The sequence below is a fragment of the Melospiza melodia genome, chromosome 9 (genome assembly GCF_035770615.1).
Source record: "Melospiza melodia melodia isolate bMelMel2 chromosome 9, bMelMel2.pri, whole genome shotgun sequence".
Lineage (NCBI taxonomy): Eukaryota > Metazoa > Chordata > Aves > Passeriformes > Passerellidae > Melospiza > Melospiza melodia.
Genome location: NC_086202.1, coordinates 30,966,923 through 30,980,845, shown reverse-complemented (window position 1 = coordinate 30,980,845; position 13,923 = coordinate 30,966,923). Strand labels below are relative to the sequence as shown.

General features: G+C 45.6%; 1 protein-coding gene across 3 annotated transcripts in view; it reads right to left on the bottom strand.

Annotated features, from left to right (window-relative positions):
* The window catches only part of PCDH15 (protocadherin related 15), a 642,661-nt gene that overhangs the window by 377,916 nt on the left and 250,822 nt on the right, over nucleotides 1-13,923 (bottom strand). For all 3 annotated transcript variants that reach the window (XM_063164079.1, XM_063164078.1, XM_063164080.1), the window contains exon 4: nucleotides 1,146-1,193. The gene's annotated coding sequence lies outside the window, so the exon portion shown is untranslated. The remainder of the gene's footprint in view (nucleotides 1-1,145; nucleotides 1,194-13,923) is intronic.

Here is a 13,923-nt window from a genome sequence, read left to right as displayed (position 1 = left end):
CCATTTATGTTTCTGTTGGTACCTAAGTTCAGCACCTAGAAAAAAGAACCTGCCACATCTCCTCCTACTCCTCCCCTCCTGCCACTCTGTGTTCAAAATCCCAGCCAGAATTCAAACACAACTTGAGGGGAGATAATCCTGGCCACGAGATGTGCGTTCCCAACAAAACCAAGCCTCTTTTCCCTGTGGCCCAGCAGAACTGCTGAGCCCATTTCCATCCTGTGATTCCAATCAACAAATTCTCAGTGCCACAGAGTGTGCAGCAGCCAGCATTCCATAGGGACACATTTTCCCTCCTTCCCCCACCACATTTTCAAAGTTAGTAATTTCAAAGGCATGACCCTCATCATGGAAGCATGGTTCTCATTGTTTGTCTGTACAGATGTGGATGAAGAAGGGGAATGGAAATCCTGCCCTGAAAATTTCTTTGTCAAGAATTAGCTCCTGCCATTCGAGAACAATGTTTCATATTGCTCATCAAGTTTTGAATCTTTATATGAATTTTTCCTAGGAAAGAAATAACTTTTTTTCTGTTTATGTTGGCACTTGAGTTCAGCACCCAGAAAAAAGTACCTGCCACATTTCCTCCCCTCCTGCCACTCTGTCTTCAAAATCCAAGCCAGAATTCAAACACAACTTGAGGGGAGAGAATCCTGGCCACGAGATGTGCATTCCCAACAAAACCAAGCCTCTTTTCCCTGTGGCCCAGCAAAGCTGCTGAGCCCATTTCCACCTTGTGATTCCAATCCACAAAATTCTCAGTGTCACCGAGTGTGCAGCAGCCAGCATTCCAGAGGGACACATTTTCCCTCCTTCCCCCACCACATTTTCAAAGTTAGTAATTTCAAAGGCATGACCTTCACCATGTAATCATGGAAACATGGTTCTCATTGTTTGTCTGTACAGACATCCTAAAACATTCCTGAATTTAACACCAGGAAGTCAAAAGTTAAGGAATACAAAGAAACAAGAAATAATGTCGTTTTCAGGAAGTGCAGTGGACAAATTGGCAAAAAAAAAAAAAAAAACATCCAGAGATGACCTCAGCCTCAAGGAACACAGATTATTACAAATATTCAAGAGAGAATTTTGAGAACAATTTCCAGCAAAAACATGCTCATATTAAAAGGAAATTATCACAGTACCTTAACTGCACTTCTCAGCCATAGCTGTGGAGATTACATGTTGATCACCTGGAAAATGAAAAATAGAAGATTAATGATATTGTTCATATCTTAATTACTGTTTAAGAAGAGCAACTAATCTGACACATTTTCCTTTATTTAAATAGTTTTCACTTCCCAAACAAACAGAGAAGAGCAGAACACACAGCTTTCAATATCACCTCTTTTATTCCTGATAAAGGCAGCTTCAATAAGAAAAATAACAAGAAAACAATGCCTGAGGTTTTCATTAAAGTAGTTTACATATTTTCATGAAGGCTGTCAACCTGGAAACCAGGGAGAAATTCATAACAAGTTTTATCCTCCTAAAATACCCATCCTAAAACACATCAGGCGCTTATCTGCAATTTGTTTTGAATCAAATATATTCTCTGCCCTTCCCCAAGATGAAATATTGAACAGGAAAATCTCTGACTGCCTCTTTCCAGGTCCTTTTTGCCGTGTGCCTGTGAGTTATCCCAGGGATAGAGAACACAACTGAGGGGTGCAGGGTTATTTTGGGGCTGCTTCTCCAGTGTTTATCCAACTGAGACTGTGCCATGGAGGAATTCAGGAAAATTCAGGAAGCATTTCAACTTCCAGGCATGGACTGGGTTAGAGGTTTCCCCTTTCCTCCTGCAACAAATGGAAATACAGGGCTCTCACCAAAGGAAAACCCCAGGGCTCCAAATGGGGAGGGGAAAAGACCCAGAAAAGTGGGAGGCACCTTGAAACTTGTTTTTGAGGGACTTGAAAATCAAATTACCCAGGTGCTGGGCTCATTTCACCTTTTTCTTTTGGGAAAATCCATATAATACATATAATTCCTTCCCAATCTCCCATCCATCCCTGCCCTCTGGCACTGGGAAGCCATTCCTTGTGTCCTGTCCCTCCATCCCTTGTCCCTAGTTCCTCTCCAGATCTTTTGTAGCCCCTTTAGGCCCTGGAAGGGGGTCTGAGCTCTCCCTGCAGCCTTCTCCTCTCCAGGCTGCTCAGCACAGAATATTCCATTGGAATTTGCCAGCTCTCCATTCTCTCCAAGGCAATATTAGGCACATAGTTTGCTTTGCAATAACCCAACAAAACCTGCTGCCTTGTTCTCAGGTGGAATAAATCCACACCACATTGGGCAGTGAGATTTAGGAGACAACTCCCAGTTTTGAAGGCTGATGGAAATTTGGGGAAACACATGCATGTTGTGTGGACTTCCAAGAAAATATTCCATAAAGGGAAACAACACGGTATTTTCATAGCCTTCAGAATGTAACTGAGTATAAATGGGTAAAGCCTCATTAACAAGACACCAGATGTGTGTGGGAGTGCATCACTCTTCCCAGGTCTGCTTGACCAAATCATTTATCTCTTCTAAATATAATTACATATATATACACAAAAAGAAGAACTACATCCAGACAAAAATAAGTCACAGACAGCACGCAGTTCATTACAGCAGATATTTGTTTGTATTTCTGAAGACATCCAACCAACAGTTCTAATATATTTGAAAAAAGAATATGTGTTTCCAGCATAGAAATATTTTACTGAAACTTCCACCTGAAAGAATTTCTATTCTCTGCTTTAAACAGATCTGAAGAAGAGAAGGCTCCAGAGAGACCTCCAAGTTCATTTCAGTGCCTAAAGGGGCTCCAGGAGAGCTGGAGAGGGACTGGGGACAAAGGATGGAGGGACAGGACACAGGGAATGGCTCCCAGTGCCAGAGGGCAGGGCTGGATGGGATATTGGGAATGAGGAATTGTTCCCTGGCAGGGTGGGCAGGCCCTGGCACAGGGTGCCCAGAGCAGCTGTGGCTGCCCCTGGATCCCTGGCAGTGCCCAAGGCCAGGCTGGGCTTTGGGGCTTGGAGCAGCCTGGGATGGTGGAAGGTGTCCCTGCCCATGGCAGGGGTGGGATGGGAGGTCTTTAAGGTCCATTCAAAAATTGAGAATGGGAGGGAAGCTGCTCTGGGCTGTGTGAAACACAGGCACACTCTGCCAGCAGTGTGGTCACCTCTGGATACCACCCCCAAAAACCCACACTGCTAAGGCTGCAATTGCTTTGCCCAGAGAATTCCCAGTCCCTCAGGCATGGATGAGAGGTACTAAATGAATTCCACTGCCATGACAACAGTGTTTCCTCCTTGCTTTACTCAGAGATTAATGCCCATTGTCAGCAGCTTTTATGATAAATGATCGTCATTGTGAATTTTGGTAATGAAGATGCATCATGCTGTGTGTTGTTCACACACTGCAGAACACTTCTCCTCTAATCAGCAAGGGCTTGCAGTTCTAGAGATTGTTTTGCAAAAAAAAAAAAATAAAAAATAAAACAGGCTGTTGGGATGGGAATTGGTTTGTATTTTAATGTTGGAAATAGAGCCAGAGTCTCTAATTCTGACTTTCCCTGGAAGGTGATGACAGAACTTTGGGCTTTGGTGTGAGAGGAGCAGGTGAAAGCAAGAACTGCTGGATCCATTTCATCCAAACTATCTATAATTTTGGGGTTCACTTTGATGTTACACCCTCCCTGGGAAGGATCAGTCACCCCCTTGGGCGCTCACACCCCCGTTAGTGGGAGCAGAACATTTGGTACCCACTGGACACCAAATCTGCTTTGGTTTCCTCATTTACAGGTGCAAAACCACATAGAATTAATCCAAACTTCAATAAACAAGAATGAGCACCAGCGGCATTAGAATAATTGTGCAATATTGTGCTCACTATCTGCATATTCCAGGATGAAATTAAAGAATAACCTAACTTCTAAAATGAAAAACACCTGTTGTTAAATCTGAAGCATTATTTTGGTACATTCCTAAGACTCTCATTTTTGTGGGCAGCCTTCTCCTTTTTAAGGGCCATGGAGATGATTAAAGGGATGGAAAGGCTGGGAGATCTGGAAGTGTTCACCTGGAGAAGAGAAGGCTTCAGAGAGACCTCCAAGTCCATTCCAGGGCCTGAAGGGGCTCCAGGAGAGCTGGAGAGGGACTGGGGACAAGGGATGGAGGGACAGGACACAGGGAATGGCTTCCCACAGCCAGAAGGCAGGGCTGGATGGGATATTGGGAATGAGGAATTGTTCCCTGGCAGGGGGGGCAGGCCCTGGCACAGGGTGCCCAGAGCAGCTGTGGCATCCCTGGCAGTGCCCAAGGCCAGGCTGGAGCAGCCTGGGACAGTGGAAGGTGTCCCTGCCATTGGCAGGGATGGGATGGATGGGATTTAAGGTCCCTTCCAACCCAAAGCACCCTGGCATTCTGTGGGAAAAGCTTAGGTGGGTTGAAGATGCAGTTTGGCAGCTCCATGCTGGAAGTGTCCAAGTCAGGTTGGAATGGGCTTGGAACAGCCTGGGACAGTGGAAGGTGTCCCTGCCCATGGAACTGGATGAGATTTGATGTCCCTTCCAACCTCAACCTTTCCAGGATTTTCTGATTAAACAGTGGAGTTGGGAATTGGATTATGGAAATGGGGTGAGAGGTGGGGAAAGGTTTAGGTTCAAAGTCAGGGCTCTGGGGTTTTGGTGCTTGCACCTTTCCAAAAAAGGCCCCAAAGCTCCCTGCCAGTCTGACCCTACCTGAACCCTCCTGCCCTCCACAGGCACCATTAGTTGGGAATTTAGAAAAAGATCACTTTGTTCATTTCTTGGCCCTGTCCTATTTGTTCCCACCTGAAGTTTACTTTTTTCTCCCCAGCATGACATTTCCACTCGGCCTCCTCTCCACCCAGAGAAGTAACTCATGCAAGCACTCAGAAATGTAAAAAACCAGCATGAAGACCAGTATTACCTCAGCTAAGGAAAGCAAATTGACATTTTTCATGAAGCAAGACTCCTAAATCTCTCCTGCAGCTTTGAAAATTACCCTCTTCGTTTTAATTAGGCCAGTGTTACCTGTAATGATGCTTGCAGTGTGTACATTTTCCTCTATCACCCCTAGCAAAATCCATCTCTGTATTCTCTCAGTTGCTCACCCGGCATTTTGATGCAGAACTTCAGAAATTTTTATCCCTAACTCAAGAACTTAAAGAATACTGATCAGGCCTTGAAATATTCACAGAATCTGCTTTCTGCAAGGACAAATCTCTCTCATTTTTTTGCTGCTTGCAAGGCACATTTATGAACCAAAATTGGTTGGGGTGGGGGCAGCAGAATTCCTTTGCTTTCAACATTTTTTTCTCCTTGCCTGCAGCAAAAACCAGGGTTTGGTTTTGCCTGAAAATTGTGTTAAAAGTTTTCAGCAGAAAAAACCACAAATGCAACTATGTCCTCTAGAAATAATACAACTAATACTCATCTTCTCCAGGTTTCAGTTATAAATATACACTCATATATTACAAATTTCCTGGTAAATATACACTCCAATACACACAAATTTACTGGTTAAAAGAAAATAAATACAGGTTTTGTTCCTAGCATCTCTTGGAAAACAACCAGCTTCCAAAAAGGCTCCATCAAACACTACAAATATGTAAAGGGTACTACCCTGGCATTTTTATTTAAAGTTTTCTTGTCAAATCGAAGCCATGAAAATCTGATTTACTGCCAACTTTTTTGTGGAAAAATCAACCCAGTCATGTTTTTCTTGGCAATGGAAGTAAGCTTGAGTCAAAGTAAGATTTGTTTTAGCATTATTTCATGTTTTCTGAATACATTTCATATATATTTATGTCTGCCTCTGTTTCTACTGCATGGAAATGCTTCTCTCACGCAGTTGGTAGAACTTGCTTGGCTGCACATGGGAGCAGTGATTGAATTCCAAAATGAAAATCTAAGTTTTCTTTTCTGTGCTCTTTGCCACACAAACTCACAACTGCATCTCAAGTGTATTTAAAGAATTTACTGCTTAAGATAAAATTAAACCTCCAAAGCAGTTTTAAAAAGATGTAAGGATTTTTTCCTAAAGGCAGTTTGTTTAAAATTCCACAGCATTGTGGAAAATGTTTGGTTTTAGGGATTTCAAGCTGCTCAAGGTGGAACCTCAGAGTCCAGTGTGACAGTCTGATAAATCAGAGCAGAAAATGGAATTCAATAAGGCACTGAACTTTCCAGATTTTTGAAAACTTGATGTGTGGGAGGTTCATAACCCACCCAACAGATGACAAGGGATGCTCTGCTGCAAGATGTCGAGTGTGACAGCCTGGCCAGGAGTTAAGAATTCCAAGAAGTGAGGATTTGAACTGCTTTTGTCGAAGCACAGAATGATTTGGGTAGGAAGGGACCTTAAAGACCATCCAGTCCCACCCTAACCTGGCCTTGGGCACTGCCAGGGATGCAGGGGCAGCCACAGCTGCTCTGGGCACCCTGTGCCAGGGCCTGCCCACCCTGCCAGGGAACAATTCCTAATTCCCAATATCCCATCCAGCCCTGCCCTCTGGCACTGGGAGCCATTCCCTGTGTCCTGTCCCTCCATCCCTTGTCCCCAGTCCCTCTCCAGCTCTCCTGGAACCCCTCTAGACCCTGGAAGGGGCTCTGAGTTTTCCCTAGAGCCTTCTCTTCTCCAGATGATCACTCCCATCCCTGGAATGGGGTGAGCAGGTAGCACAGGGGCACTGCCTTGCTCCTCCCCATCATATTCCTTTTGGAAGATCTCTTAAAGCATTAAAGAAATGTGTCCTCCAACAAGCAGCACTATTGTATTTGCTGGCAAATGCCCCAACAAAGGCAGGAATGATGCATCTGACTCCATGTTCTCAGAAGGCTCATTTATTACTTTATGATACTATCTTATATTAAAGAATACTATACTAAAGAACGCAGTAAAGATACTTGCTAAATTCTAAAAAGAGAATAATGAAAACTTGTGACTCTGAAAAGAGTCCTGACACGGCTTGGCCCTGATTGGCCAGAGAGTGAAAACAACTCACAGCAGAATCCAATGGAACAATCACCTGTGGGTAAACAATCTCCAAACACATTCCACATGAGCAAAACACAGGAAAAGCAAATGAGATAAGAATTGTTCTCCTTTTCTCTGAGGCTTCTCAATAGAAAAATCCTGGGTGAAGAGTTTTTTTCAGAAAATGTGAATGCAACAGAGCACCCCAATGGTTTGACATGAGGAGAAACATCAAAAATACATTTTCTCTAGCTAATTCAGGCTGTAATGGCTTTAGCTCTCCTAATCCTGACATCTTTCTAAGAGCAGAAAACACAGTGAGAGCCCTTTGCTCTGAAATCTTGTATTCATCAGGAAGCTGGAGAGAAACCCAGGGAGAGGCAGAACTCTTGGGTCTGTCCTCAGCAGCTCCAGCTCTGCCAAGTGCCAAGCTGGCAGTGCCCATGTGTGTCCCTGCCCACGTCCAGCTGCTCCTCACTCTGTTCTGGCCAGGCTCCCACGCCCCCAGCCCTGCTGGGAGCACAGACCCCGCACTGCTCCAAATCTGCTTCCAGCACAGCCAAATGAGTGGAAGGGATGGGTTCATCTGGGAAGAAACCCTGGAAGCTCCACAGATGTGGGGTTTGGGGAGGTGGGAATGCAGGGACAGTGGTGGGCAGCTGCATACTGTCCTTCTCAGCACAGACAGGGAGAAACTGGGAACAGGCCTTGCATTCTGGAAAGATGGGGTAGCTACCCCTCAATGTGCATTTCAAACCTCAGTCCTCAGGGGAATTTAGGTCTGCACCAGATTCAGGGTTCAAACAGATCCACATTTCTGCAGTTACAAACTGACTGCAAGAGGCACCAAATGCAAAACTCACACAGGACAGGAAAAGATTTGGGATTTATCTGTGCAAACACAGAGCTGCAGCTGCTCCTGGGCCATAAACACAACGCTGTGGTTTCAGCCCCAACCTGGGCTCAACCAGAGTATGGATGTTACAGACACAATCCCTCATGTACACTCTGGGTGTTCCCACAGCTCAGAAGGAGTTTTGAAATAGGACTGCCATGAACTTTCACAATGTAATTACACCATGCTTTTTAAACAAAGGGATGCTCATCCACATTTTTCATACTCATCCCTATCCTTCTGAAATTTCCCTCCTACTCTCCAGCATAATAAGGCTCAGGAATGCCTGAACAGCATGTTGAGGTGTAAAGGCTCCCACAGTCTTTCATCCCCCAGTGTGTGTAATGTTTTCTGTGTAATATTTATGTAAGCCCATTTTAGGCTGTGTTTGGCTTGGTTAATATTATTCCCACTTCGACAGAACTATTCAAGGAAACCTTTGGTAATGTATAGATTTATGTCTCCAGACACAGGCATTCCCACCTATTTTTCCTCCATCAGCAGTCTATCCACTGAAAAACAAAACTAAAGACAAAACTAAAGACAAAATCATAAACTCATGGCTTTCAATACTCAAGACAACACGCACATCTGCAAGAACTTTGGCATCTGAAAGCAAGGAGATATCTACAAAGCCATTCCTGTTAAGGATCACACGAGAAGAAGTGATTTGTTGGGTATGAATGCCCAGAAATCTTTCCAGAGCTGCACCTTAAAGTACCTACAAACCTGTCACTAGTGCTGTCACCAGGGTTCAGTACTGGTGGGCCCAGGATTGTTTAAATTGTTCACCAATGGTTGTAGAGGAACAGTCTCAGGATCCAGCACAGCAGGGACCTGCTGGAGCAGCTCTGTGGGACAGACCTGGGGGACACCGAGCTGTCCCTAAACCAGCAGAGTGTCCTGAAGGGGACACCGAGCTGTCCCTGAGCCAGCAGAGTGTCCTGGGGCTTTTTCAGGAAAAGGGAATACTCTGAGTATTCAGGAAACGTGAGCTATTTTCTGGGTTTTCACAGATAAAATATGGCACTAAGAAATCCAAAATGCAGGCACAGGACAACAGAGATGAAGGTGAAGTGTATCATAAGTTTGTGTTTTCCTCATTGGTTTATTATTGCTTTGCCATCAGTCACAGATGTGGATCCTGCAGCCTGCATTCCCATGAAGGGGTTATTCCATCAAGGTGCAGGAGACTTGAGGAAGAGAATGAGCAGAAGGAAAAGTCCTGGAGATGGGCAGGGACAGCCCTGGGCACCAGCACAGACTGGGCAGGAGCTGCTGGAGCAGCTCTGTGGGGAAGGACCTGGGGACACCGAGCTGTCCCTGAGCCAGCAGAGTGTCCTGGGGACACCGAGCTGTCCCTGAGCCAGCAGAGTGTCCTGGGGACACCGAGCTGTCCCTGAGCCAGCAGAGTGTCCTGGGGACACCGAGCTGTCCCTGACCCAGCAGTGTCCCGGCCCAAGGAGGCCAATGGAGCCGGGGGAAGCAGCAGAGCATGGGCAGCAGGGCAGGGAGGGATGCTGGCCCTGGGGCAGCCCTGGAGGCACCTCTGCAGTGCTGTGTCCAGCTCTGGGTGCTGAGCACAGCAGGGCCAGGAGCTGCTGGAGCTGAGCAAGGGCCTGGAGCATGTGGGTGCCCTTCCAGGCCAGGCTGAGGGAGCTGGGGCTGCTCAGCCTGGAGAGGAGCCCCAGCTGAGAGGGGCCCTCAGGCCTGGCTGGGCCTGGCTGCAGGGAGGGGCAGAGCAGGGCCCAGGCTCTGCTCCGGGGCCCAGCCATGGCACCAGAGCCACGGGCAGGGCCTGAGCCCGGCAATTGCCCTGCACAGGAGGCACAACTTGTGCCCTGGGCAGTGCCCAGCCCTGAGCACATTGCCCACACGGCCTGGGGGCTCTCCTCCCTGGGTGCACACAATCCTGTGTCAGTTCCTCCTGGTTTAGACATTGGGGCTCCAATCCCTACCCACACCAAGTCTATTTTGCATAATTTCAACACTTGCGGCATTATTCAACAGCATGATACAAGCATAATAATTTTAGCCTTTAAATATGAATAACTTCCTGAGGAAAAACCACAGTCTATTTCTAGGGCTTCTGGTTGTGAGATAATAGAAAAAGTCAATTTTAATTTTTTACTAAATTCCAAAATTCCATTAAAACCAAGACATATTTTGAGGAGTTTGTACATTGTGTCACACAGAATGAAATCCCAAGACCTGAGTGCTATTTTACACCTTGGCACTCTTGCTGCTGGGGGTTCTCAGACACTGCTGAAGCCTGCTTCAACTTGTTTCGTCTTAATCAGATTTGATCCCAAGTCTGGAAAATTTCAGGACTATTTCTGTTTCTCCTGCAGCCTCAGGTCCCTGTAAGCCTGCACTTTGAGATCCTGGATTTTGTGTTTCTCTACTTAATTCACAAAGACAAAGGAATACCTGTGGGATTTCCAGTGCTTATGAACCCGCCAATCCAACAAACCTTTTAAGTATGCAAAGAAGTTTCAGCTATTTCCTGACATTCCTGCAAATGAGATCTGAATTGGAGCTGTAGCATTAATACATAATACTGACATTAAAGCTTAGCAAGCCTGGAGATGTTCAGATTCATATTCCAGTGAGACAAACAAGTGTCAACTGCAGGGGTGGTCTTCAAGGTGTCATTGAGGTTTAATTTTAGATTTTTCCCTGCATACCATAAGTTGGGGTTCAAGGCATTTTCTTCAACATTATTAGAGAAAAACCAGCTTAAAAAATTCCCATGTTTCTTATCAAAGGAGTAATTGAAATGAAAAATCTTAAGGAAAGCTCTTCTTGCCCCATTTCCATTATTCCAATTATTATATACATATTAATTGGAGCAAACTCTTTAGGAAATGGTTCACATAAGCAGCTTTCAGCTGATGAATTATCCCAGCCATTTAAAAACATTTACATGGCTTGTTTATGTTACTTTGTTAATTTTATTGTAATTTAGTATTAATTAACAGCCTTGTCTTTACAAGGTGTTTAATCAGTTACAACTCTTAATTACACCACAGCATTGCTTAATAAAACACCACACTATTTGGGATTAAGTTAAATTGGCTAAATTAATCTGTTATCCACTTTTGTGGGTAATTTATTGCATGATAAAAGCAAGTTGTGAAATCATTTTCATGGCAAGTAGCCTAAAAAAGATTTTACAGATATTCTTTTTCTACTTTAACTACAGAGAAAAACTGTTCCTAATTTCAGTGTTTTCTGCAGATCAGCACAAGGCTCAGAACTGTCTCCAAAACTGCAGGCACAGAAATTTGTTGCTGGAGCAGACTGGTTTGGGAAGCAGTGCTGGAGCAGAGGAGAAGCAGCCTCAGCTCCAGGGGAACCTTCCCAGCTAAGGAGCTGCTCCTCAGAGCAGCCAAAATCTTCTACCCTGGCCTGAATGAAATCATGGGAAAGCTTCTCCTGCATGGAGCTGCCAAACTGCATCTTGAACCCACCTAAGCTATTGCTACAGAACCCCAGGATGGTTTGGGTTGGAAGGGACCTTAAATCCCTTCCAGTGCCACCCCTGCCATGAGCAGGGACACCTTCCACTGTCCCAGGCTGCTCCAAGCCCCAAAGTCCAGCCTGGCCTTGGGCACTGCCAGGGATCCAGGGCCTGTCCACCCTACCAGGGAACAATTCCTTCACAATATCCCATCTAAACCTTCTTTTTTCAGTTTAAAGCCATTCCTCCTTTTCCCTGTCTCTTCATCCCTTTTCCCAAGCTCTCTGGGCACTGAAAAGGGCTCCAAGGTCTCCCCATCTCCTCACCCTCCAAGGCAGTGAGCCCTGAGCACTGCCCATGCCATCAGTCTCACTTGAAATCTGCTACTGGATCATTCCATAGCCAATATGCCAATCTTACCCCCTGTTTTAGGAGAAATAATTCACAGATTGTCCATAAATCCTTTTCCCCCTACTTTGCAGCTTCTGTCCCTCCACAGGTCCCAGGCCTCATTTGCACCTCTCAAGCTGAGCACCCCAAATCTACCCCGTGACTCCTTGCATGATTGCATTCACCCAGTGACCCCTCCTGAAGATTTTTCAGACCTGCTAGTTATGCACAGCCATTCCTTCTCTGTTTGGCATTGCCAAGCACTCACGGTGACTAAAATAAATCTTAATTATTTCAGATCATTTCTTCCTGTGTCAACATCATTTAGAATCGTAGTCTGTCCTTGTTGAAATGCCCCCCAGACCTTTCTGAACCTGTTCTGTCTGTGACTTTCTGGTTCTAATCTATGACTTCTCAAAATTCAATAAAGAAAAATAAAAATTAAATATGACAATTCTGGCTTAATGTTTGTCACAAGCTCAGCACAGGCTTGAAACCACCTCCCTGTGTGGCAGCAGGCATGGGAGACAGTGGGCTCACACTCAGCCATGGTTACATTTCTGGAGACTTATCCCACATTGTAATTCTGATGTTCACTTCTGAATTTCTAAAAGAACAACTGAATTGGGAAAAAAATTACAAATCTTCTAAACCAATGATTTATGCAAGAGAATTTCACTTATCAGTCCTCTGGGACCTCTCCTGCACTCAGGTAGGTCACAGGTAACAGTTCAGACTCTTCTGGACATTTCTGCAGATGCTTCAGGGTGAACATCTTGAGTCTGGTGACTTGAATAGCAATCATCTCTTAATTATTTTTCTAACTTTATCTATTCCTCCTTGGACCTTTGCATTTTGCCCCGAAATTAGTGAAGAAACTCTGGTTGTATTTCCAATGCTCCTCATGCTGAAGGGAAGCATTTAATAAAATATTTATAAACTATACTATTCAGCACCTCACCCTTTGGAAAAGCAGTGCCATGCATTTTACACTTACCTGGCAGCAAAACTAAACTTCAAAAATGCCTGAAGATAAATATTTTACTAAACAGAGTAGGGCAAAATTCACACTCCAAAGCCCCAAAGGCTGCTTCATCTGACTCTAATTGTTTTCTGATAAAAGGATGGGTGTGTGCTCTGGCAGACAGAGAGACACAAGTGCCACAGTTTTTTGGAGGAAAGAGGAACTGTTGAGCTCTAAAGGCTCATGGAAGGATTTTGAGGTGCCTGAGCTTATATGACTTCCCAGCAGCATCTCCCACATTTAAGAGGTGATAGGGCAATACCTTGGTGCTGATCCTTATTCCAGATTCTTCCCTCTCCACCAGGTGTTTGCAGAGATAAAATTTTGTGCCTGAACAGCAGCACCTCTGTACCATTTGTCCCTTTACTTGCTGTGTGCCTGTGCAGTTCCCAGGGCTTTACTGCAGTGATGCCTTAAGAGAATCAACACACAAATTCTTGAAACCAAAAGCCTTTTCAGAGCCCTTTTTGTTGCTGATCACTCACCAAAACCAAGGCTGAGACTGGTTTTAACTGGAGGCCTCTAAACCGAACCTTTCACATCTCCCATTACAGTGAGTTTTATACTTAAGGCATCACAGTGCTGACTTTTTTCCCCAGGACTCTTCCTCCTCTCAAACTTACAGTTTTTGGGGTTTATAGTGTTTTCTGTAGAATGAGGAATGAATGAAGTTTAGCTTCAAAAGCAATAAGCATGCTGGCTCATAGCAGCAATGTGCTGGCCCCAGGGCTGTGTCCAGTTCTGGTTCCCCAATCCAGGAAGGACATGGAGGGGCTGGAGCGTGTCCAGGGCAGGGAATGGAGCCCCAGGAGGGGCTGAGGGAGCTGGCAAGGGGCTGAGCCTGGAGCAAAGGAGGCTCAGGGGGCCCTTGTGGCTCTGCACAACTCCCTGCCAGGAGGGGACAGCCAGGGGGGGTCGGGCTGTGCTGCCAGGGAACAGGGACAGGACAAGGGGAAAGGGCCTCAGGCTGGGCCAGGGGAGGCTCAGCTGGGACAGCAGCAGCAATTTCTGCATGCAAAGGGTGCTCAGGCCTTGGCAGGGGCTGCCCAGGGAGCTTTGCAGTGCCCAGCCCTGCAGGTGTCCCAGGCAGGGCTGGAGGTGGCACTCAGTGCTCTGGGCTGGGCACAAGGTGGGCACTGGGCACAGCTGGGACTCCAGGGGC